The sequence below is a fragment of the Pinus tabuliformis genome, chromosome 8 (genome assembly GCF_031772625.1).
Source record: "Pinus tabuliformis cultivar Carrire ecotype Pingquan chromosome 8, CPIR1, whole genome shotgun sequence".
NCBI classification, from domain to species: domain Eukaryota; kingdom Viridiplantae; phylum Streptophyta; class Pinopsida; order Pinales; family Pinaceae; genus Pinus; species Pinus tabuliformis.
Genome location: NC_142294.1, coordinates 1,149,769,756 through 1,149,797,599, shown reverse-complemented (window position 1 = coordinate 1,149,797,599; position 27,844 = coordinate 1,149,769,756). Strand labels below are relative to the sequence as shown.

Sequence of the window (27,844 nt, the reverse complement as noted above, 5' to 3'; positions counted from 1 at the left end):
TAAAGTTTATAAATTAATATATATTTATTTTAAATTTAAATTTATTAAATGTTTAATATTTATACATGAGATGGGATGCATATCAAGGTAAAAGGTGGGAAAGGTTGTCATCATGCCACTAATGGATTGGGGGACGTGGTAGCAAGCTTTAGTGACAAATTCAACTAAACCTAGCACATGCTTACCGTCGTTCAAGCTAGTTTGCGCTCAACTAAACCTTGCATCTCATGAGAAGTGTCTATTAGTTACGATTTTTCCTGTGGGGGTCTCCAAAGGTGGAAGATTTTATCAATGGTTCCATTTATCCTTGTTCATTATATGTCTCTCTCTACATGTTTTGATACATAGTGCAACTAGTTTACTCCATCGACAAAGAATTATAATGGTTTAGCCCATTGCCTTTGGCTATTGGTTCCTCTACACTCTGGTTGGGAGATTTTTAGCCTTCTCAATTAGAATATTGCCATGTCCGAGAAAATATTTTGTATTCAAATCAAAGATTTTGTAGTACATTTGGTAATTTTAAATTCCTTAGCTACTTTCATTAATTTTCAAGTTCCTTTTCCTTTTGTAGGTTGGTGAGAATTCCCTTTTTTCTTGTGTTGAGGCCTCTTCATCTACTTTGGATTTATTAGTTCCCTTGAAAGGAAAACCTCCATGTATCCTTGTTGGTATTCTCTTGGAGCTTTGGCATTCTCTCATATTTCACCCTTCTTTACACCCACTAATCTCACCTCGCCCCCCTTGCAACTCTCTCTTGGACATCCTATTCTTTTTTCATTCATGTAATTGCTCTATATCCTTGGGTATTTCGTCATGAATTTTTTACCTACCTTTGTTTCCTTATTTCCTAGTTGTCCATTTCCTTCAAGCTTCCTCTCCCTCTTTAGTGGTCATTGCATATAGCATCCTCTCGCAATTTTCCTTCTTCTGTTGACCCTCCCCTCCGTTCCTATTTGACATGGAACTTGGATCTTAGTTGCTTAATACTTCCTCCCGTAATGACTAGCATTTTTTCCATCTATGATCCTCTCCCATGCCCATCAATGTGCCTTTCTCTGCAAGGGACTAGCATATTATCAAGAGCACACCCACAAAGGCAATGCAAAGATGCATCACCATTTGGAGGAAGTCGCCTCCCACCTCCATGGCCTCACACCACCCTCCTTCAAGGAAGAGCCAACTCATGCCTAGGGAGAATGTTCCTCCCATAGAATTCAACTCTCTTACTAGGCTGGCATATTGGGTTCCATTCATTGGACACACTTGCTTCCATTTTAATCAGCATATGGAAACAGTTGACCTTACCAACACATGAAATTCCTCATGGGTACAATACTACTAGATCGACATGAGTATTTGGTAGAAATTCTGCACTCCCTTGAGCATATGCATCCCCGCTTGAAGCATCTCAACTTGAAGGACCTCGACCGAAACATGGAGCACATAGAGTAGCATCTGGCATACCACCCTCAACAAAAGGCATTGATGGTGACAACAAAGACCCCATCTAGGTTTCTATCACAAATTCATATCTTTATGTTTAAGTTTTGATGGTGGTCCTCCAATATTAGTTTTTTATTCCCAATTTCTGTTTCCATAAATGATCAAGCCAACAATTCAGTTTTTGTATGTTAAATTTGGATTTTACTAGTACTCAACCACCTGGTAACTCTACAACAAGTGTATCTTTAACTTTGATAAGATCTCACTAACCACCTGGTAACTCTACAACAAGTGTATCTTTAACTTTGGTAAGATCTCACTAACTAAAAACTAATTTAAGAACTCTCAATATCATTTTATCTTTCAAAAACAAATATTTATAAAAATCAAAAATTTGAAAAATAAATAAGTTTTATAATATAAAAGTTTACCTTTTCTATAATACATCCTAAATTAAATTATAATTAAAATCAATTTATATTAATAAATAAAAATTAATCTATATATATAGATATAGATATATATAGATATATATATATATATTTATTTATTTATAAAAATGATAAAATAAAAAATAATATCTATTTTTTAATAAAAATGATCAAATAATAAAATCAATATTTCTTTTGTAATTGAATACTTCCACTAACAATTAAATTGAAAATTATATTTTCTTTACCATGATAAGAATTACTCCTTTTCTTCAAATTTAAGATCTAATAGTGATTAATAGCTTAGAAACATATCATCAAACAAATTATATTGAATTTAGACGGTATTGAAAGAAACTATAATCAAACACATGATATTATATGTATTGAATTTTGACTACACTGAAATAAACTTTATTATATGTTACTGTAAACTTCACTATAACATTTGCTTCGTATAAAAATATTCCTTATTAGTATACTTTACAACTGTCTTACAACACAATCCTACTTGTTATTTATATGTTCATAAATATTTTTGTTTTATATGTAGGTAAGAGACATGACGTTATGTGTATCTTCTGATATTAACGCATCATAGTGGAGTTCCACATGATTAAATTAGCGCGTTTCTTCATGTGCTGAAGGAGATTGCATTTGTGACTTGAACCCACATGGTCCTCGCTAGAAAACTATTCCAATATGCGACTGTACAATCACCCTGACTAGACCACAATCTTCTTTCCTCATCTTAAGTAGAGCTTTGCGCGGCTCATAAATGGCACTTAAGCTTCTGTCAACACCAGCATGGGAAACATGCCGCTGTCGTTTCAAAAATCCTTTATACTTCAACAGTACTCATTGTATTTAAACGTTTATTAGAAACCAGGCTTAACATTTGGACTATGCGAAGATTAATGTTAATTTAATTTAATTATTATTTAAATACATTTTAATATGTGATTAAAGTGGAGTAATTACAATTAATTTACTTTAATTATTATTTAAATACATTTAATATGCGATTAAAGTTGAATAATTACAATCAAATAAGGATTAAAGATATGAGATACTAGGGGTTGATGCAATAGTGTTTTTTACGGAATGACTGGATAACCCAATGTTAAGGATATAAGTAACATCAAAGTGATGTCATTTTTAGTGCCGTGATTGTGCCACATCAGTGACACATGGTGAGTGGAATGAACATTACATCTGTCAATATATGTAAAAACGAGTGACATGTATCTGAAGCCATCTCATCAAAGTGCCATGTAGATATGTTTGGTTGGATGTAGAATGCAGACATCGGAATTTGATCTAGAAAGTGATCGGCAGCGTCTAACCAGCCATATATAGGGTATTCAATGCCCTGGAAGATGCACGGGACATAACCCACTAACACGCGAATTGCGAAATTCGCCACTAAATAAAAAAAGACAATTCATGTGTTAGCGGGCTATGTCCCATGCATCTTCTAGGGCATTGAATACCCTATGTCCCATGCATCTTCTAGGGCATTGAATACCCTATATATGGCTAGTTAGGCGCTGCCGAAAGTGATCTGCCATATCAGATTGGAAGCCTTTGGAAATGGGACGCTTACTGTGTTGGGAATTTACTCGATATTTGATAATCAAGATATAGGTATACACCCTTCCACAGTATCAACTGAACTATTCAATCGCTCTATTATAATTACACTGCATGATACCCTATGATTGATGACAAGAAACATTAACATGAATGACTATTTGAGTGACCATCAACTAATGAATACAAATCTCAAGAAGATGGATTGAAGGTTTTTTCATGTTGTTTGAAGAATCAGTGAACTATAAGGAGTTTGTCATAAGTTTGAACTAGGAGCACAAAACGTGAATGTCGAGAGTTTAGTGAAATATAATATTTGAAGCAAGTGATGTGGATATCAAGCTAATATGAAAAATAATCTGTCTGAGGAGGGCTCAATACGGTATTTAAAAATAAAATATTTTTAGAATTTTTGGTTTAATTAAATTTTGAGATTTTATTATATACCTAAGTTTATTTATATTTACAACTAATGGTTTTATTGATTTCTTAGTAAAACTAATACTTCAAAGAGGTAAATAGAATAAAATTGGTCAAACTCATAGTTACTAAGAATTGAAATTTTAAAGAATAAAGTGGGCAGCCTAAACAAATTTAAGGATAGTTGTTACTATGCCAACACTTTGATGTGATTAATTATATATCATATTTCCACAATTAACAAAGTGAACCTAATAATGCATAAGAGAAACTACACATACACTACAAATGAGTGCTATAGGTCTTATCAATGATAGAGTATTTCGCTTGAATCTTATCAATGCATTCAATTGCAAATTAGAATTAAATTTGGAAAAACTTTCAAAATTTGACAATTATCATCAAAACATGCCATATAAATGTTCAATAGTTTAGGGACAATGAATCGTTATGCCTCACATACACTAGCCGAAAGAAATTTCGATCATTAATGATTAGATCAACCATTACCACTCCAACTTCATTGTAGTAAACTTTTTATACCTCCAATTACACAAAAAAATATATATTCTTAGATTTACCTAAATCCTTATAACTCCCAAATGAAAATGGAACCCTTTTACAAAACAAATTTATAGAAAGGTAAGTAGATCTACCAAAATCAATTAATACAAGGGTTTTGTGGTGGCTAAACACTATGTAGCAAATAAACCAAACCCAAAAACTATATAACACCCCATGAGGTCAACACAAATTAGAAAAATAAAATAGAAGTCTTGCAATTTTAGGCTAATAATTTCTAGTGTGAGGAAAAGAAGCTTAAAAAGAAGATAAATGTAAAAAAAATATCAAAGGTCATGATGTATTGATCCTTAATATATTGTTTTTTATAGGGGAGACATTATACTTGCACAACATAAATAGTTTTCTATAAATTTCAGTATTCTTGTTTTCTAGTGCTTGCAAAAGTTCCCCCCAAACAAAAAGTTCATAGAAAGATGTGTTAATGACACATTCAATTACCTCGTGGATGATTGATTTGTATTTCTAGTTGTTGTGGATGAATTAGTGGGAAAACAAGTGCCTTTTATTTTCTTTGAGAGAGAAAAGGAACATTTTAAGTGACATTATCTAGGAAGCGCTAAGAAAAACATGGTACAAATCCTTGATAAGGACTATGGGTATGAAGAAAGATTCAGTGTTTCATACAAATCTAATAAGGAATTTGAGCTAATATTAGGATATCACATGCAATATTGCGTCGACCATCTAGATGAACTAAAAATGCTTTCTAAAATGAAGGCTCAAGTTTCAAAGATCAAAGGAATTATGATGGAAAATATTGAGAAGGTTTTGGACTAACATTAAAAGATTGAAGTTCTTGTAGATAAAATAAAAGGCACTACAAAATTGTGAGATTAATTGTTTCATGAAATACTATTTGAAATTGGAGTTTAATATCTTTCCATGATCGTAGATGCAACCTCTCAGATTCAAAGTTAAGAGAACCCTTGAAAGGTTGTCCTCCATCAAGAGGACTAGACCTATTCAAATATGGCAACAAGAATATTCCAATTTAATTTGTCCTTGAATTAAATTGTGAATTAAAATTGAATTTAGTCTTAATAGCTACTTGGAAATAATAAATAGATTTATTTTAAATTAATTAGTTGGAGAAATTCAAGTTAAAAGTCTTTTTGAAGTCATGCAAGAGTTATCGCTTAAATTAAGGAGATAAGATTGAGTTATATTTGAGTTGTGATTAGTTAACTAAGTTTACTGACATCAATGCGCTCAACTAGTGCTACTCCAGTTAATTGAAGATTCCCTCATCAGAAACTCATGCATGCCTATTATGAGAAAGACCCAATTGAGATTAATGTTCAACGACAGTGTACTATTAGTTGCATGTGTTTTCTCATGGAGAAAACTCATGCATGTATTCAAGGATTTATCCTTGAGGATTGCACAGTTTTTGAGGAGGTTTTCCACTTGGTAATAGGCTAATAATCCACAAGGAACAATGCAAGGAAATAGGATCTTGGAGGGTAGAGAGGAAGGTTGGAGAGAAGCCAAGATTTCCTATGAGCATCTTTGAGGATTGTACTGAGAGCTAAGGCTTTGTATAATTCCTATGTATTTCCACCATGTATCATAATACAATAGTGTGGGATTTTTAGCTGAGGCTTTCCCAAAAGTATTTTGATGTGTATTGTGCCATTGATTCATCTTCTTCTGGTTATATTGTTCAGCTCGATCTTTATTCTTCCGCAAATTGATATTAGAAGTATGTTATAGTATTCTGCTTTGATTTATATTGCATTATCAGGTTAACCTAGCATCAAATTTTCTACATGGTATCAGAGCTATGAACAGTATAATGAGAAGAGAATTCAAAGTTTGAATTTCGAGGTTGTAGGTGCAAATCGAACTCATATCATACTTCAAGGTTGGTCAATGGTGTTCTATGGCTTGAGACTTGAGTATGCCTTGGAAGGTAGCTCGAATTACATAGCATGGAAAGATAGAATGGAGGTTGTATTTGAGGACAATGGCTTGAAGGAATTCATTGATCAAGAAATCCCAAAGCTAGCTTCAACTAATGCACAAGAGTTGGCTGAGTTGAAGAAGTGTGTGGCGAAGGAGAGACAGATCAACCTTGAGGGAGTTCGAGACCATATTGTCTCAAGTCTCCATGGGAAGGATACTCCATTTTCAATGTGGAAGACATTGAAGGATCTATACTAGAACAGTAGCGACGAGAGGAAATTAGCACTCAAGGATAAGCTTCGAAGAATCAAGATGGAGAAGGGCGATACTATTTCCACATATCTGAACAAGCTCACCACCTGTAGAGATGAGATTGGCAATGTGGGAATAACTACTGCCGATGATGATATGGTGAGCCTCACTCTCCTTGACCTTCCAAAGAGTTTGAATAACTACCAAGACTCTATGAATGGAAAGGAGAAATTGTCAGATTGGGAACGACTATGGTCGGATCTTATGCAGGAGGATATCAAGAGGAGCACACAAGATAGTTCTTCATCCAATAATGATGATGAAGAAAATCTGGCCTTAGCAAGTAAGGAAAGGAAAGGGAAGGGGAAGGCTTCCCATTTCAAATCAAATTCTTATCATGGAGGGAAGAAGGGTAACATGTCTAAAGTAAGATGCTTTAATTGTCACAAGATGGAACATTATGAGACTAATTACCAATCAAAGAAGTCTAAGAAGGAATCCTCAAAAGGATCAGAAGGTGAAGCATTATCCTCTCAGTTCGAAATGGACTTTACCCTCATGACATGCATGGTGTCATCGATGATGGGTTGTGTCTAGTATCTTAACAGTGGAGCCTCATTCCACATGACCGGTGATAAAAATTTATTCAGTGCCTTGGAGGAGAAAGACCTCAAGATGCACATAGAGATGGGTGACGACGGAAGGTATAATGTTTCAGGGGTGGGCACGGTTGCTTTTCAGAGGGAGCATGGAGATCCTCTCACCTTGACAGATGTGATGTATGTGCCTGGACTGAAGAAGAACTTGGTATCGGTCGCAATGTTGGACAATAAAGGATATGATGTTGTCTTCAGTAAAGGAAATGCGTTCCTAAGACACATAGCCATGGGTCAAACCAAGAGGATAGGGATTTAGCTGAAGAATCTCTATAAACTAGAGGTAGATGATTGTGTAACATTGAGTACAAAAAAGAATTGGTGCAAAGACAAGACATTGGCGAGTTGTGACATAGGCGATTGGGCCATTTGCATCATGGGGCTTTGTAGATAATGTAGCAGATATCTACAGGACTTCCCAAAGGTAAACTTGAGCAAGTTGACACATGCAAAGGTTATACCTTCAGAAAGTACACCAAGTCTTCCTTTCATGATCGAAACAGTCGAGGAAAGGTTATCTTAGAGTGATTTCATACTGATTTGTGTGGACCATTCTTGATGGAATCCATAGTGAAGAAAAGGTATTATGTGATTTTCATTGATGACTATTCACGTAAATGCTAGATTTATTTCATGCATAAGAAGGACGAAACTTTCACAAACTTTTGTGAGTTCAAATATTTGGTCGAGAAAGAGTCAGGCAAGAATATCAAGGCCTTGAGAAGCGACAATGGTGGAGAATATGGCTCTCAAGAGTTTAAGGACTTTCATGAAATGGAAGGAATTAAAAAAGAGTTGACAACACCTCACAACCCACAACAGAATGGGTTGGCTGAGAGAAAGAAAAAAACTATTGTAGGGGCAGCATGGGCAATGTTGCATGACAAAGGCCTACCACTTCACTTGCGGGCTGAGGCATGCAACACAACGGTCTATTTTCATATTAGAAGCCCGCATCACATACTTTGGATGAAGACATCAGAGGAAGCTTTCTCTAGTAAGAGACCAGATGTGGGTCACTTCAGGATCTTTGGATCATCGGTATATTTCCATGTGACAAAGGATGCACAGAAGAAGCTTGAGCTGATAATAAAGTTGGGGATATTTGTGGGGTACATTGATACACCTCACAACTATTAGGTGTACTTGCCTACCAGTCGGAGTATAGTGGTTCGTAAAGATCTCAAATTTGATGAGTAGAAGGCCATGCAAGTTTCCCTTGAGAGGCATATCCAACTGTAGGTTGTGGAGGAGCTGTTGGTTCCTAAGGAGAGGAGCCTCAGATTGATGCGGAGTAGCCGCATGAAGAGGTTCTAGGAGTGGAGATGTCCACTCAAGCACAGTCTTCCAGAGATGGATGGAAGCGCACAAGAGAAGAAAACAAATTGTTGGAGGATGTGAGAGAGAATGTGGGAGCACCATCTTCTCAACACAGACAGAGGAGGTCACCTGAGAGGTACATTGGATAGATGGCCCTTGTTAGGGAATGTGTTGAGAACGAACCATATTCATTTGAGGAATAAGTGTAGCAGCCGATTTGGGTTGATGCTATGGTGGAGGACTATGACTCCGTAGTTTGTAATACTATTTGGGATGTGGTTCCGAGATTGAAGAACAAGTCAGTTGTGAATTACTGTTGGCTTTACAAGGTAAAGCAAGCTGATGATGGTAGTGTGGAGAAGCATAAGGAAATATTTGTTGTCTGTGGCTTTTCACAGGTCGAGAGGATCATGTTGCTGCAATATATTTTGACAGAGGAGCAAGATGCTGACATTTTGACAAAGGAATTATCAAAGTGTAAATTCAAGTTCAATAGAGACAAGATTGGGGTGACAGATAATCCCTTTCTTGTTAAGAGGGAGTGTTGAAATATGGCAACAAAAATATTCCAATTTAATTTGTCCTTGAATTAAATTGTGAATTAAAATCGAATTTAGTCTTAACAACTGCTACTTGGAAATAATTAATTTATTTATTTTAAATTAATTAGTTGGAGAAATTCAAGTTATAATTCTTTTCTGAAGTCATGCAAGAGTTATCCCTCAAATTAAGGAGATAATATTGAGTTATATTTGAGTTGTAATTAGTTAACTCGGCTTACTGACTGAAGTCCAGTTAAATTAGTTCCAAACTATTTAAGGAACTAATAGTGAGTTAATAATCAGTTGATGCATTAATGCACTCAACTAGAGCTACTCCAGTTAACTGAAGATTCCCTCGTCAGAAGCTCATGCATGTCTAATATGAGAAGGACCGAGTTGAGATTAATGTTCAAGGACAATGTACTATCAGTTGCATGTGTTTTCTCATGGAGAAAACTCATGCATGCAATGAAGGATTTCTCCTTCAGGATTTCGCAGTTTTGGAGGAGGTTTTCCACTTGGTAATAGGCTAATCATCCACAAGGAATACCATAAGGAAATAGGAGAATGGAGGGTAGAGAGGAAGTTTGGAGAGAATCCAATATTTCCTGTGAGCATCTGTGAGGATTGTACTGAGAGCTGGCTAGCTGTGAGAGCTAAGGCTTTTTATAATTCCTATGTATTTCCACCATGTATCATAATACAATAGTGTGGGAGTTTTAGCTAGGGATTTCCCCAAAGTATTTTCATGTGTATTGTGCCATTGATTCATCTTCTTCTGGTTATATTATTCAGCTCGATCTTTAAGCTTTCGCAAATTGATAGTAGAAGTATGTTATAATATTCTTCTTTGATTTATATTGCATTATCGGGTTAACCTACGATCAGATTTTATACAAGACCTTCCTCTAAGTAGGGAATTCACAAAAATTCCATGCTTACCAAAATATCTTGTTGGTTCCAAACTTCAATGATAAATGGAATATGTTGCAAATAAGATCCAATATGATTAGAATATGTATTCATCCTTTGGAGTCTTCCAAATCATTGACAAATATGGAACCATGCACTCAATAAATTATCCAGAGTCATGGACTCACCATGAGTTTTAGAAATCAAAAATTATATGTTTACTAACCATTGGGCTTCGTGTTTGCTCCATTTGTAAATGTCATGTTATAGAAGAAAATATCACTCCAATTTGTGGCCAAGGTAAGGGTGATGTTTATTTTGCAAAAGAGATTGAGAGAAAAATAGGAGAGGAAGTTGAAAAGAGTCTTTTCGAGCCATAGGAACATGCATAGGCTTTAACATTACACAAATAATTCCTACGAACATATTCTCGGTATAAAAAATAAATGATTCAGTAACACATACATATAATTTGTACAAATTGTTTTTCTTGGAAATCGAGAACCTAGAAAAACAAATTGATTTTTCTATGCATCTTAATGATTTCATAGTTGATAAACAATTCCCCTTTAAAAGAAGGTTTCCTTATATGGTTAAAAAGCCTAACATATTTTGTTCCATTAGAACAAAAATCTAATGATGAATAGTCTAGATTGACTATAAAAATACAATATTTTACAAGGAAAATTTTCCAATTTTTTTTCTTCTATTACACTTCCCCCAAAATCCCTTGATACAGGGGGCTTCCATATAAATGTGTCCACCCCACTGGACAACACAAATAAAAAATTATATGGTGAGAAATACCCCTATTAGGAACTAATGTCCAAACACAACTAATCATATAACGAATATAACACATACCCAAAATTCTTTGAATTGTTGTTTTTTTGCATATAAGGGGTCACATGCGTACATGATCATTAATATATGGTAGTGGTGCCCATTTTTTCTCTAAATGAAGAGAAATTATGAGTGCTGACATTTTTTTTCAATGAATCTAAAACATTATTCAAGGTGCCCGTTTCTACTAGTAGCACCTTCCTCTCTTCCATAATATCTCTCACAAAGTGTTATTGAATAACAATATGTTTTGTCTTTGAATGTTAAGAAGGATTTTTTTCTAAGAAAATTTCACTTTAACTATCACAATATATCCTCACAACTTTTTATACCAACCCAATACCTAAACATAATCTCTATAACTAAAATAATTCCTTGCTTGTATGAGTAGCTACCATGTATTCAACTTTGGTAGTTGTGAGTGCCATTATAAACTCTCTCTTTCTCATCAAATTTATTTCTCCTCCAAATAGATTAAGCACATAACAACTTGCATATCATTTGTAATATAGATCTCTAACCTATTATGCATCAACAAAGCCATGTATGTACAACACTTGGTCCAATCCTATTCTTCCTTGATAGCACAATCCATAATCAATAGTGTCATGCATATACATGATAACCCTCTTTATTTTTGTCCAATTCTCCTTCCCTAGTTTTGACATATCTAATCAATACTACCACTACATGTGCAATATTTGGACGAGTACAAACCATTTTGTACATCAAACTTCCAAATATATTGGCATATGGAACATGGGACATGTCCTCTTCCTCTTCCTATGCCTTGGGACATTAATTTTTAGATAAATTTACTGATGATGGACTCACTTTGTAGTCCAAAATGTTGGATTGAAAAACTCACTCACAAGTCATTCCAAACTCTTTCAAATACACTGCACCTATATGGACTCATTATTCAAAAATTTACAGCTATAGGAATAGGGACATTTACCAATTTACTTTCCTACATATTAAACCTTTGCAATAGTGTCTCAACATACATTCTCTAATTTAACCATAGTTTTCTCTTTTCTTTATACTTTTGAGTTTCCATTCCAAAAATGAAATTTTCAGCGTGAATATCCTTCACATAAAATTTAGAGGATAATAGAGTTTTCACGTCCAGATAAATTCGCTGTCATTTCCAATTAGCAACATATCATCCACATACAAGGCCAATAAATAAAATGATCATCAACAATTTAAAAATATACATAGTGGTACACTTTTCTCTTATGAAGCCATGTCCCAATATATATTTATCAAAATTTTGATACCACATCCTTGGTGATTGCCTTAACCAATACAGGCACTTTTTTCAGCCTACATACCATATTTTTAGTTCCCTTCACCACAAAGCCTTATGGTTCCTTCATGTATATCTCTTTTTCTATATCCGCATGTGGGAATTATGTTTTCATGTCCATCTACTCAACCCTAGAATCAAAAGTAGTAGTAACAAATAAAATAAATATAATAGAAACAAACATTTGCAAAAATAGAATACTATATTGCCAAAGTCAATTCGCTGGACTTGGGAATAATTTCTTTCTATTAACCTAACTTTGTATTTCTCGACTTTTCATTTTACATTCAAATTATTCTTAAAGAACCATTTTTCTAATGTTTTTCTTCCATATATTAACTCCATTAGACCCCAAGCCTCATTCTTCTCCAAGGCTACCATTTCTTTAACCGTGCATTTTTCCAAAGTTTTCCATCATATAAACCCACTGCCTCTCCAACAGTTCTAGGGTCAACATTAGTATTAAACAAATTAAAATTTGAATGGAAATATATTGGAGTATACTATTCTACCTTCTTTCTTTCCTGAATTGATCCCCTAAAAAATGGAGTATGCATTTTTCTTCTTCTTATACATATTCTTCTATACAGTCTAATTCATTATCCTTTAGTTTAAACTATATATTTTGGATCTTTCTCCCTTGTCAGGGCTTCTTATTAGATAACATTTTTCACTTCTCTAAATACCACATCTCAACTATACACAACCTTCTTAGTTTCTTGGTAACCAATAAAGATGCACCTTTTATATTTACTAGTCAATTTAGTTCTTTTTTTTCTATTAGAACATGTACATACGCATCATAGCCAAATACCAAAAGATGTGTGAGAGAGGGTTTCTTACTAGTCCATAGTCAATGTGTAATATTAACATCCAATTTTGATAAAGGTGATCTATTTACCAAGTATCATGTAGTATCCACTACCTTTACATAGAATTCCTATCCTAACCTAACAGCAATCAACATGCTCCATATTTTTTCCACAAATTTCCTATTTATCCTTTCTAGAACTCGATTCTGCTGAGCTTTATATAGAGTAGTATTGTTTTGTACTATACTACACTTCTAACAAAACTCTTAAAATTCTTATCCACATAATTCTTCACCATTATTTTTCCACAACACCTTTATTTTCTTTTCCACATAGTCTTAAAATCCTTAAATATGTAAAAGGCTCCATACTTAATCTTGAGAAAAAATATGAATCTATTAATTTACAATTCATATATATGCGAGATATAGTACATAGATTTACATATTGATGAGATTGAAGCAAGTCTGTACACATCACTGTGAACTAGTTGTAATATTCATTCTTCTCTTTTAGAACTAAAGGAGAATCTCACTTAATTTTGATTCCGATAGAGACAATGTTTATATAAATTAAAATCTAGAGAGAAATTTTTCATTCCTTCTACCATATCATTACCATGTAATACTTGAAGGCCCTTCTCTCTGATATGTAGCAGTCTTTCATGCCACAACATAGTCTTTTCCAAAGAGATAATAAGGGTTTTTCCGTCTTCTTCTCCACTCTCAGGAATAAAAAAACTATTGCACATATATCTAACATTGTTTCCCATTACCTTAAAAAGAGTTCCAATCCAAACTCCCCTTAGAAATACCATTTCCCCTCAAACTGTCCTGCAAATATCCTTTCCAAACATTATTTTTACACCTGCATCACTCATCTTGCTTATAGAAATAAAGTTTTGGCCAATCTTGGGATGTGTATAACACTATTGAATGTTCTAACCCTTCCACCCATAAGCCTCAACTTGAATTTTTCTCATATTATGAATCTAAATTCAACTCATATCTTGAGAAAACATTACAACCATCATACCTTTCATACTCACAAAGCCACTCCTTGTGGAGAGTCATATGAAAATATGAAACTTGGTTGACCAACAATGCCTCATGATATACATGTGTACTTTAATAATCCAAGTACAAATCATGTCTGTCATCCAAGGATGTTTTACTTTCATATAAGGAGCATCATTAGATCACTTCACTTTCCCAATAGTTTAGGATCTAGTATTTTTTGTAATGCCCACTAAAACAAGGTCTAACACAAGCTTGAGCAACACCCCTTTGCCACAAAGGTGTCCCCTTGAAGCCAAACCTACCTTAATACCAAATGTAGGTTTTAATCCTACACAAATAATTCCTGCAAGTATATTATCAATATAAAATAGAAAATATTTGATAACACACGCACACAATTTTCACAGATATTTTACTCTAGAAACCTAAACTAAGCAAACCAAACTATTTTTTATATCTCTTAATGATTACATAAACTATATAGAACTCCCTCTTGAAAGAGTCTTACCTACTAGGGAGAAAAAACATAACATAACTTATACCATCAAATCTGCAACATAATGATGAATAGTCAAATCTCACTATGAAATTACAATAATTTACAACGAAATCTTTCCAAAAATATCACTTTTTTTGTGCTAACCCTGAAAACCTTGCTATGGTGGGGCTTCATAAAATTGTTCTCAGCCCCCTAGACCCCCCAAAATTACATTACATGGGGGGAATTCCCCCCATTAGGAAATAGGGTCCAAAAATGGCTAATCATGCAAAGGATATAACACATTCCTAATAACATTGAATCAAGAGTTTAAGATAAAGTATGACAATATTAAAAATTACAACAATTAAAATATTTTGTAAATGAAATTTACCTTAGAAAGCCTTTTTTTATGGATCACGCATAACAATAGGAAAATTCTAAGGGAGTCTATTTATTAAAATGTTGTAGCCGAAGAGGAAAAAATGTATTGGAAAGTCATTATTGACCTTGATTAATAAAATATTTCTAAACCTTTGCTTGTTAGAGTTTTCCTTGACATACTGTCAAGGTTTTACCACATACAAATCTATTTATGATTGTGAGTTCAGTTTTATTATTTCTTATGTGCATTTTATTTCATATTTAATTAATTTTACGGACTCAAATACCAACAAATGATATGAAATTCATGTAATTGTGAGGGCCATGAGATAGAGAGAGAAAGATATGAAAGTTTGAATCTACTACAAACAATAAGTTGTAAGGTAGGAACTTCTACAGAGAGAATATAGTTTCGAAGGGAATTCGTATTTAGTGACTTTAGAACAGTATCATTCATTGGTTGACAAGTGTTGAAATTAGGGAAATTAATGGTATATCTTAGCCCGCGTGTAGTGCAAGAGAACATAAAGCGCTGACAAGTGTTGAAATGAGGGAAATTAATGGTATATCTTAGCCCGCGTGTAGTGCAAGAGAACATAAAGTGCTGACAAGTGTGTCAGCTAAGGAGTTGACAAAGGAGCAGACTGGGTGTCGATTTTTAATTCTTATTTTGTTTAAAATGGGGGTCTCTATGTAGATGAATGAGAGGAAAGGCCATGCCTCATTTTTTTTAAGATTCACCACAAAACCCTAGTGTGGCTCAGTGCAGAAAAAAAAAAAAGTGTAGACTTGCAAACCTTGCAACAAAACCCTAGTCGGTAGGCAACAAGTTGGGTAAGTAGTTGCATGCTGACAAAACATGGAACAATGAGTGAGTATTTTTGTTTAAACCCTAGTAATAGTTTATTTTAAAAGAAATTTGAATTGATGGGTTCCTTGAAAAAGAATTTTTTTTTCTTGAAGAATTGAAATTATATCTAAATAAAAAATAAATAAATGAGAAACATAATTTAAAAACCAAGGAGGAAAACTCAAAAAATTAAATTTCAAAACAAAGAAGGAAAATTAAAAAAATAAAAAAATATGGAAAACCTAGTTGAAGGATTCACATCAGAACCTTGATAAAACCTATTCATTTAAAATAAAAGGATCCCATGTAGAAAGAAAATGGAAAAAATGACTAATGCCAAGTTTGAGGTGAATAAATTCACTAGTAAAAATAATTTTTCATTATGGAAGTGGAAGGTATGTTATTTGTTGATGTAAAAAGGGTTTCACAAAGCTTTAGATGGGGTAAGAAAGAGACACGTTGGCATGAAAAATTTGGAACAGTAGCAATTGGGTGTGTAAGATCTCAGTACCATCAAGTTGTTGTTGGCGGATGATGTTATCTTCAACATTGTTGAAGAAATATCATCAGCAGGTTTGTAGAGTAAATTGGAGGCTTTATACATGACTAGATCTCTTAAACTAATAATATTTACTTGGAGAGGTTGTTATATAGCCTCCAGATGAAGAAAAGGCACTAAGATTGTAGACCATCTAAATGTATTTAATACCCTTATTTCCTATTTGATCGATATGGAGGTCAAATTTCAAGAAGAAGATATAAATTCACTACATTTCTGTGCTCCTTACTTGAGGCTTGGGACCATTTTATGACTTCCATCAGTTTGAGAAAAAAAAATAGAATTTGATGTGGTAGTGGAGCTTTGTTATTTGAAGAAATATGGAGGAAGTTGTTGTAGCTATGACAACCCCCTATAACATTTTTCCTATGCTCAAATTTTAGAGCCTCCTTTTGGTCATATGAACTATAATTTTGAGTGATTAAAGATATCCTTGGGCTTGATTTTCCCAGTGTTTAATTTCCCTTTTCGAAATTGCAAGTGTCACAACTACTTACTCTGACATGCCTAGCTTGTGAAGCATCAATTGTGCATTTTTCCTAGGTACTTAACTGCACATTTCTTGGTGATAGATAGTGTGCACTCCCTATGGATAGCTAATGTGCATCACTTGTTGACGGTGTGGGAACAATTTACAAATTTAGAATTGTCACAAGTGGCAATTAACTACTACTAGCTCCTATATTTCCAACAAGCATGCACAAACACTAACCCTAGTTCTATGAGTGATAACCTATAAAATAAGTTAGCTCATAGTTAATTTTCAGACTCATCTTTGGAGCTCTAGAAATTTATTGGGCACAAGGAGCTTTTAGTTTCATGTGCACCACTATTCTTCGTAAGTTTCACAACTTTCACTTTTGTTCACTTTTATTATCTCTTTGCCTATTTTTATTTCTTAAGTGTTTTATTTCTTGCTTTTTACATCACAGGTGTCACTTTTCCTATTTTTAGCTTCTACATATGTCATTTCTCTCTTGCATGCTTCATTTCTGGTTCCATTTCTTATGCCTAGCCCTTTTGCATTCCAATGATCATTCTGGGTGAATATATGAATGCATATTATTATTATCATTCATGTTATTCTCCTTTCTCATTTTTATTCAATGCTTAGACAAATTTCAAGATGATCTGCATCCCCATTTCTTCAACTATGCATTCCTCTCTTCTAGACATCAAATCTCAAGTTTAGCTCTCTACTAATGCAACATGTACACCTCCCAAGACTTTCCTCTCCTCAATTGGGCCTTGCGCAATTCCAATCAGTAGTAATGTCATCCTTTTCAATTTTGATAGTGCACTGCATAGTACCTAGCCTAAGTTGCACACTATGCACTTCCAACCAATAGTTGGTCACCACTTGTCAACTATTGATGTGAACTACATAGTAGGAGACCCTCTCTCTCTCAAAAATTATGAAATGCATAGTCCTAGGTCTTACATATTCAACCTTGCCTCTTGATGATCCATAATGCACAGTCTCTCCTACTTTTCATTGTGCACAATGCACTTCCAGTGCCCAGTCAGGTCACCTTTGCTTCAGTATACCATCTTTTTCTTAGAGCTTGTGTAATCCTCCCTCTCAGGGACTACTTGTTGCATTTTATAACTTGATAGAATAGGTGATTTCCTATGGAACTAAATTTGTGCTTCCATGAGTGGATCTCCACTTCCAAGTGTTGTCGATCAAGAGGAAATTATTAGTTTCTCATCCTCCACTAACACGATGGCTATAGTTTTAAGACAAACAGCAACTAAGGAGGCCACATAAAGCAGAGTTGAGGTGTTGTGGAGAGTTATAAACCAAGAGTACCTATTTTAGCAGATACCAAGTGTTTCATAAATAATTCTAGTACCACAACATGTCATACTATAAAATTTGCCTTCAATAAGGAAAAGTTACCAGAGGATTTAGAGGACAAAGATATTTACGTTAATCTTAATTCATAAATGTTCCATAAGGCTGCATGCAGATATCTGGTGCTACCATGTAGAGAAGAAATAAGATAGATATTTTAGGTTCTAGACTCCAAGAACACCATTCTCAATATTGTTAGTGGGAAAGAGGTCGTAATATATTAGCCACATGATCTTCGTTCATATTAAAAAATGTCCAAGGCTGAAGAATATCCGAATTCTATGTATTATGCATTTTGGTTTCATTTGAATACAAAGGATGTGATTAGATCATGGTGGTAGGAACCAGCTAAATTTCACAAAAAGACGCAGGGAATTTACAAAAAAAAATAATTTAAGAGCATATACCGATACCTCATGACTATGTGTTGCATATTGTATATGTAGGAAAGCACTAAGTTTTAGAAGGATAGATTTACATGATTCACCTAGTGGTTATAGAAGGTAAGTTCTTCAAGTAGTTAGATATCTTAGCCCAACAACTCCATATTGATGTGTCAAAGAAGAAAAAGGATGCAAAAAGCAGGCAACCTCAACTTTTTATGTTTACATACCTGTTTGATAAAATTTGTGCTACGAATGAGTTTATGGGTCTAGAGTGGAAGTAGGCTTCACAAAAATCCTCTAGCAATATCTATTGCAGGCTACTTTCATAAATCAATTATAGGGCTTTTCATGACAAATTATTTTAGCACATCGTTTTTGTGCTCTACCAGATGATATTCAATGTTGAGGCATTATGCATGATTGATCAAGCCAAAGAAGGGGTTATTGAAATACCAGATTGGTTCACTTATTCCCAAGGAACATGCATCATATCTTTTGGTTCTCAAAAACCTCCACATATCAAGAAAAATTAAGTGATTGACAAGGTGTTCATGCAAGAGATTGGATATCATATTTGCTCAAGATTTTCGTAGATACTGTAAAAGAAGAAGTCACCAGACCTCTCCTTCACTTTCAAGTGGGGTCTTTTGAGCTAACTAGTGAAGGAAGTAGAAGAAAATGTTGAGGAACTTAGCCACCTCAAGTTTGGTGAAATGAGATTTCATCAAGATGACCTTTGAGCTGTGTGTAAGAAACATTGTGCTAAGTTGCATTCTATCTGGCCATATGTTTCTAACTCCTACGAAGATGACGAAAATATTAAGAATTCGTATAATTCTTCCAAAGCACATAGACTAGGTGATGTGGTGGGCCCTTCTAATATAGCTCATGTGTTAGATATTATTTAAGGAGGGAAGTTCCTACTCCAGTAAGTTTTTCCAATCCAAAGACGAATATCATATATGATCCATAAGAAGAGAGGGGAAGAAAATAAATCCAAACACCAAAGGTGCAATTGAACTAGAGAGGAACAGAAAGTAATTAGAAAAAGCATGGAATAAGCGAGAAGAGTAGAAGAAGAGTGAAAACAGGAAGAGGAATGCAAGCATAAGGAAGAACATGATATGAAGAGAAGAGAAGACACACATATACGAAAGGAAGAGCTAAGAAATGGAAAATAAGAGGAAGCTAGGAAGAAACAACAACAAGAAGCTTTGCAAAAGAAGAGGGAAGAAGAAGAAATTAGGAGGAAACAGGAGGAATATTTATAGGCCCTGCGCGTAGATGATGAATAAGGGGAGAATTGATCTGAAAATGGGGCTCTTACGTTTCTTGTCTTGAAGAACCTCTCCCACTTCCGAAGCTTGAATTTTCCCAAATCTTATTGATTAACCAATGCCGAAATAAGAAGTTCTCTGTGAGCTCTTATCGATTTGACTTGGCTCTCTGGGATTATGGTGTAAGTCTTTTACAAGTCTTTGACTCAACTCCTGCTTTTCTACACATAAAAAGTGGGTTCAGATACCTTTTTATCCCTTGGCTCTTGAAGCTCTAGCTTTTAGCTCTTGGCTCTTGGCTCTAGCTCTTTGGCTCTTGGTTCTATCTCTTGGCTCTGACTCTGGCTCTTTGGCTTTGGTTCTTGTTCTTGGCTCTGACTCTTGGCTCTTTGGCTCGAGCTCTTGCCTCTTTGGCTCTCCTGCTCTGGCTCCTTTCTACTTTTTGCAACCTTCACGCTCTCTAGCTTTTCACTTGATCTTCAAGTGACCCCAAAGGCTCCCTCAGCTGCTCCGTTTTCTTCTGCACTGCCTCCTTGGGCTTCTACACTGCTCCTTTTGTCTTGGCTTGCTGCTTTGGCTTGGCTTTCAACAACAGAAAGTCTTCAACAACAGCTCAACCACCAACATTAACTCAGTAGCAAACATAATTTGGCCACTGTTCTACAACCCAGTAGACCTGTGCCTTTGTCATTCTGTGGCTTTCAAGCCAAATCGCACTGCCTGTTTATCTCCCCTCTCGGGCTCTCTGATTTCAAGCTGTTGTCCCTTCATTTTCCTCCTCTTATCATTAGGAGTCATTTCTAAATGCTTCATGTGATGGATGCCACCTATTTGGTAACGGACAAGGAAATCGACAGTTAAAATTCCTCTAAGCAATCATTTTCTATTTACACAGAGAAACGTTGTGAAACACAGGAAAATCCGCAGAACACTATTGTTAACGGGAAAAGTGTCTATTCAGAATGACCCTATCCCACTAAGGTGTGACAGTGACCTTAGAAACAAACAGAGAAAACTACTTTCGTATTCTTCTTTATGAACTATAAACGAAGAGGAATAGGATGAACCAACCTGTGTCTTGCGCTAGTCCTTTGATCCAATCTCTCTCCTCTTTGACAGCCTCCAACTACCTGCTCCCTTACTTGCCCAGCTTCACCCAGTTCCTGTAAGATCACAGAAGAAGAAAACTCCACAAAGACATGGATTTATATTCATAAATAGCTTAGGATCAGATTTAAGCTAAACATACAAATGTAACAAACATCAATGATACACAAGCATGTAGGAGAAACTCAAATAGTTTTATTGATATAACAAGAAGATCTAGGAGGAGTTACAACTGATGATTCCTGATCCAGCATCAACCTCCCAGCAAAGAAGCCCCTCTTCACCTCCAACAAAGCATAAATCACCCAATACTCTGATATCTATCTCAAAACCAACAGCAATTCTCTGCAATGTACAAAATTCCAGCCTCTGGATCTCTAGGATGAGGGATCCATATATAGATGTATGCAAAGAGGATGAGTCAGCTTATGATTTGACTAGTGGCTTCTCTCTGTCAGTTCTTGCTTCCACTTGGAGACTGGGAGCCTCTTACTCATCCTTGGTCGAACTCAATGAGGCAAGTGTCATTGGAGAATATTCTAGAAGCTTCCATTGTCTTTCCACCTCGCGGAATGGCATTTAGGTGTGTTTCAACGCACCTAGCTAGTGTATTTGGGTGCTATGCAATGCAGCTAGCCAGTGAAGCAGCTGAAATGATCCTGATTTGACTGATTCTGAGCAGTTTCTGGTGGAGAACTTCTGGGAGAAGCTATAATTTGTTGACCTTGTTCCTTTAGGGGTCGGAACAACACTTTTAGGGACTCAGGATCCCTTGGTTTATGGACATTTCATGCTTAGAGCTATAAGGTACAAAAATGTCTATAACAACTATTCATCCCGGACTTGAAATTTTCATAAAAGTGCTTTATTTCCCTATCAGGTCTGCTTGGGGATCGCTTATCGCAATTGCAATTGGTCTGCCCTTTCTTTTTTTGTTTAATAAATGAAACAGGTGAAATACATTAAAAATCTTATGAAAATGGCTTTGAGCAGATTTCAAATATTATGCATTTGCATTGCAAAAGCCTATCGGGCCATCCTATAATCACTATCACATATCAAAATGGCCCTTTGGCTTCCCCTTTGGTATCGTCGATGCCGATCCGCTGATATTAGCGATCGCAGTCAGGTTATCATGCATATACATATAATATGGCCACTCCACTGTTCACCAATGGTGATCCGCCAATTTCGGTGATCGCTCCATCACATCACCCTGGTCCATCACGCCATGCCTCTGCTCCAACCCACTAATCACCACTAATGCAATATGCGGATTGGATCTGGACCGTTGATCGACTAGATCAGATGGCGCCTGTGCAACCATTACTTTGACCTCTGATTAGGCTCATTTCATGGCTTTTCTTATGTTTGTAGCCTCCTGATAGTGTTTCCCGATAAGTTCAAGACTTCTCCTTTTTCGAAAGTTTTTCCCTCTAGGGAGATTTTTGAGACATAGAGGGTTTTAGACCCATTCACAAGGGATTTTTCCTCTTTTTCCTTTGAAAAAGGGCAACTTCATTTTATGATAAATTTCCCATCTGCAATCCGTTTTCGCCCATTTAAGTTGTGTTGTATTTATAATGGAGGGATCCCTGCCATGAGACTATGTTTGAGAGCAACCTGTGATTTTCATTTTCTTCTAATTTACAAAGGATTTGTGCCATTTGGCACTTTTCACCTCTTGCATGAAGTCCTTTAGAGTTAGAGGTTTATCCAGGATCCATTTTTGGATCATGCCTTCCCACTAAAAGAACGTTTCGTCTCCAAAAGACTGATACATTGATCTGAATAGTAAATGGGAGTGGCTTGCCTTCTTCTTTCATCCTCCCTACACCTGCCTTTGCATAGTTCCTCTGAACCAAAGTTTCTGACCACTTCCCTTCTCTTGGATGGGTTGGGCTTCTTGAGAAGAACTGTCTTCCTCCTTGCCTTCCTGCAGAACTTATACTGAAATGGTCATAGTAAATAGTTTGAGTTTCTTTTCCTTGATCATTGTTCCAATGTGGCTCAATAAATGTGAATTATATCTGCTCCACAAAACTTTCATTTGTACCTATTTGGCAAGCTGCCAACAACAACTGTTAACAACAATAGGCATATAGACAAAAACTGGATGGACTAAACTGTTACTTCAACAAAAGAAGCTTCAACAAAAGAAACTGATTTTCACAACTTGTGAACACCTCCATGTCTTATATCTGCATACAAATGATGGAATAGATAACAAGCCCACAAAACATGTCTTTAAACAAATGACCCTTCAAGTCAAGCATGTAGAAAAGGACCATTAGGACTCTTTTTCTAAAAGATGAAAATTTCATCATTGTCACCATTTGGAGACCAAGTTAACTTCTTTCAAGTCAACATGGCATCACATGTAATGCATGCATTTCATCCCTCAACTTTCACTCAAGCACACTGTACTTTCGAAGCTGAAATGAAATATAATGTAGATGCATCAATAGACATGCAATCTTAATTGGATAAGAACTCTATTGTTCCTTACCAATCCCTTCCAAAGGTACTACCTCTGCCTGCACATCAGCATCATCATGTGAATCATTTTGAGACACATCATTCATGGAATCTTCACTTCCATTTCTGCCATCTTCTCTTTCCACTTTATTTAGCTTTGGTGGAAGCATTGTTGGATTCAGTGTCCAACATTTTGCAGCAAGATGTCCTTTCTTATGGAAGTAAGTGCACTGCATGTGCATCCTCTCAATAGCATGATTTTCCTTGTCCAATGGACCTTTGGCTTCTTGCTTCTTCTCCTGCTTCCTATATGTGGCCATTCCCTTCCAACATCTAGAAACATCATGGTTATCCAAACCATAAAAGGAACATGCAACTCTTTCCCCATACTTATGTGGAAATTTATCATGCTTTGCAAAATCAAAAGGAATGTGTTTAGAACCAGATTTATACATGCCTCTTTCATCTTTATTGCCTTCATGAGGAGGTGAAGCAAATGAAGCAGTGGCTCCCTTTGAAACACCATCAAACTCTTCAAGGCTATTAGAGTCTCCCCAACTCTCAGGTTAAAGTGTGTGCTTCTGAACACCTGCACCTTGAAATTGATGTTTCAAGCTATTTTATTCTTGTTGGATACAACCTTCACACTTCTAAGGTAGAGGACATGAAACGAAACTCCTTCTCGGGACTGTTTCAATGGCTTTCACAGTAGCTTTGGAATTCTCTTCATAAGACTTTCCATAGCCAAGACCCAAATACTTAGGCCTTTCCTCAACCATTATTGGTTCAACAATACGTTGTGCATGCTTTCCCAAGCCCTTTCTCTCACAACCTATCTTGGACATTAGCTTGGAGCCTATGCCTTTACTATGTTTCTCAAAAGAACCAATATAATCATTCTCAGAAGAATTTGAGGACAAACTGGAATGGCTTACCTCTTCTTCAAGCTAGTACTTGACTAAGGCTTCTTAGGCAACAAAGAGCTATGTTTCCAACTCATGCATCCTCTTCAGGTTCATATTTGCAATATGAAGTTGCCTCTCCATTTCCTTCAATTTGTCAGCAAGCAATTGCTTCTCTTCCTTCATGGAATTTAGCTGCTTTCTAAGCATGCTGCTCTTCCTTCCATCCTCATATATTTCTCTCACCATGTCCATTATGGTGGAAAATTCTTGCTTCATGTCTTCATCAAAGAGTCTTGTGAAGAACACGGAATTTGGGGACCCACTTGTACAAGTTTTCATTATGCCAATGAACAAAAAAACTTCAACAAGATAAATAAAGAGCTTATTTAAGAAACCTCTTGCAACAAACCTCTTGTGCTTTGGATTTCCTTTAGGTCCTTGGGATAGAAGAATGCCTTCATTTCCTCTTCCTTCTACAAACTCAACAAATAGTCAGTCTGCAAACAAGCATACAATCAACCTCTTGCTGTTCAAACACCTTTTAGAAAAGCAGTCTTTGCTCTGTCAATCAAGCATTCTGATATAATCCTCCCTTAAAGGTGAGGTTAATAAATCTTAAGCTCTGATACCACCTGATCTAAAAATGGGGCTCTTACGTTTCTTGTCTAGCTTACAACAACCTCTCCCACTTCCAAAGCTTGAATTTTCCCAAATCTTATTGATTAACCAATGTGGAAATAAGAAATTTTTGAAAATATGGGTGTATGCTTGTATTTGTTTCAGCTAATTATTTACTTTAAAATCTGTTGTTGGTGTTGATATGTGAATGTGCTTAAACTGATATATCAATGCATACAACAGTAAATAAAACAGTAGTAACAATAGACACATAAGACAGCAAATTATCTTGGAGTTCACCCACAACTTTTGGGCTACATCTCCATGAGCTCTTGTCAATTTAACATGGCTCTTTGGAATTATGGTGTAAGTCTTTTACAAGTCTTTGACTGAACTCCTACTGTTCTACACATAAACAGTGGGTTTAGACACCTTTTCATCCCTTGGCTCTTAAAGCTCTGGATTTTGGCTCTTGGCTCTTGGCTTTGGCTCTTTGACTCTTGGCTCTAGCTCTTGGCTTTGACTCTAGCTCTTTGGCTCTCGTTTTGGCTCCTAGCTCTGACTCTTGGCTCTTTGGCTTGGGCTCTTAGCTCTTTGGCTTTCCTACTCTATCTCCTTTCTGCCTTCTACAACCTTCACACTCTCTGGGTTTTCACTTGAACTTTAAGTGACCCCAAAGGCTCCATCAACTGCTTCCTTTTCTTCTGTGTTGCCTCCTTGGGCTTCTGTGCTACTCCTTTTGCCTTGGCTTGGCTTTCAGTAAAAGACAGTCTTCAACAATAGCTCAGCCACCAAAATTAACTCAACAGCAAACATAATTTGGCCACCATTCTACAACCTAGCAGCCATGTGTCTTTGTTGTTCCATGGCTTTTAAGCCAAATCACGCTACCTGTTTATCTTCCCTCTCGGGCTCTCTTTCTTCAAGCTGCTATCCCTTCATTTTCCTCCTCTAAGTGTTAGCAGTCATTTCTAAATGCTTCCTTTGATGGATGCCACGTATTTGGTAACAGACAGGGAAATCGACACTTAAAATTCCTCTAAGCAGTCATTTTCTATTTATACAGAGAAACGATGCCAAACATGGGAAAATCCGCAAAACAATGTTCATCCCTGACTTGAAATTTTCATAAATGTGCTTTATTTCCTTATCGGGTCCGCTTGGGGATCGCTTATCACAATTGCAATTGGCTTGCCCCTTTGTTTTTCTTTTAATAAACGAAACAAGTGAAATACATTAAAAATCCCATGAAAATAGATTTGGGAGGATTTCAAATATTATGCATTTGCATTCTAGAACCCTATCAGGTCTTCCTATAATCGATATTGTATATCGCAACGGCCCTTTGGCTTCCCCTTTGGTATTGTCGACGCCCATCCGCCGAAATCGGCGATCACAGTCGGGTTCTCTGCATATACATATAATATGGCTACTCCATTGTTCACTTATGGCGATCTACTGATTTCAGTGATCGCTCCATCGCATCGCCCTAGTCCATCACGCCATGCCTCCACCTCAACCCGTCAATCACCGCCGATGCAATATGTCGATCAAATCTGGACCGTTGATTGACTAGATCCGACTGCCCCTATGAAACCATTCCTTTGACCTCTCATTAGGCTCATTTCATCGCTTTTCTTATCTTTGTAGCCTCCTGATAGTGTTTCCCAATAAGTCCGAGACTTCTCCTTTTTTAGTGGTTTTTCCCTTTAGGGAGCTTTATAAGACTTAGAGGGTTTTTAGACCCATTCACAAGGGATTTTGCCTCTTTTTCCCTTGAAAAGAGTAGCTTCATTTTATGATAGCTTTCCCATATAAAATCCATTTTCACCCATTTAAGTTGCATTGGATTTAGAATGGAGGGATCCCTGCCATGAGACTATTTCTGAGAGCAACCTGTGATTTTCATTTTCCTCTGATTTACAAAGGATTTGTGCCATTTGGCAGTTTTCACCTCTTACATGAAGTCTTTTAGACTTAGAGGTTTATCCAAGATCCATTTTTGGATCAAGAATGACCAAGAATAATATATTATCCCAATTGCAAAACAATCAATATATGGGTCCCCACCTCGTTTTACTAGTGGTCATCTACCATTCAGTGAAATGGGAATAGTTCCTCCATTGTATTATAGGGTCATAAACATTTCAAACTTCACATTCAATGAGCTAAATAGCATAATAGTACAGGAAAGAAAAAGGTATTTTCTAAATTATCTGAATCACAATGTTTCTATCAAAATGTAAAGGGTGATTGTGATGAATACTAGGGAGAATCCGAAAGAAGTTGTTGAATCAAATGCAGCCTTTATGGAAGCCAAAAAGTAGAATATTGACTTCTTGATGTAAGAAAAAGAATAGTTAGGAAGGGAATTGGATACTACAAGGTAATAGATTGATCATCCCATTGCTGAGAATCAAAGATTGTCTTCCACAGGTGCTAATAGAAAGGAATTGAAGGTAGTAATACTTGATAAAATAATGTCGTAGAAAGACACCATGAAGCATGTATATGACGAGATGATCATTCTCCATGAAGAAGTGTTTCTCTTGCATGAACTACAAAAATGATCACAAAATATGTTGAAGGTCCTCAAAATAGCTTACATGGTCATAGAAGTGATACAAGATGCTAAAATGGACAGGATGAAAATCAAGATGTTTATACATATTTATGAGAAACTCCATACTTTTGTAACCAACACCATATTAACATATTTGTAACTATACCATGGATTGGATGCCTTGGTAAGGATGCATATGATATCTTTTGCTGGTACATTTATGGAAGAAAATGGCAGGAACGCTCTCAGGAAAGAGATAGAAGATTCCTTAAACAACATCAAATAGATGACCACTCAGGATGGGTTAGAGGTGACCAAAGAATATATTTTGCA

The 27,844-nt window shown here is 35.9% G+C and overlaps 1 pseudogene; it reads left to right on the top strand.

Moving 5' to 3' along the window:
• Positions 1-5,306, top strand: part of LOC149239423 (vesicle-associated membrane protein 727 pseudogene) — a 39,571-nt pseudogene extending 34,265 nt beyond the window's left edge.
• The last annotated feature ends 22,538 nt before the right edge of the window (positions 5,307-27,844 follow it).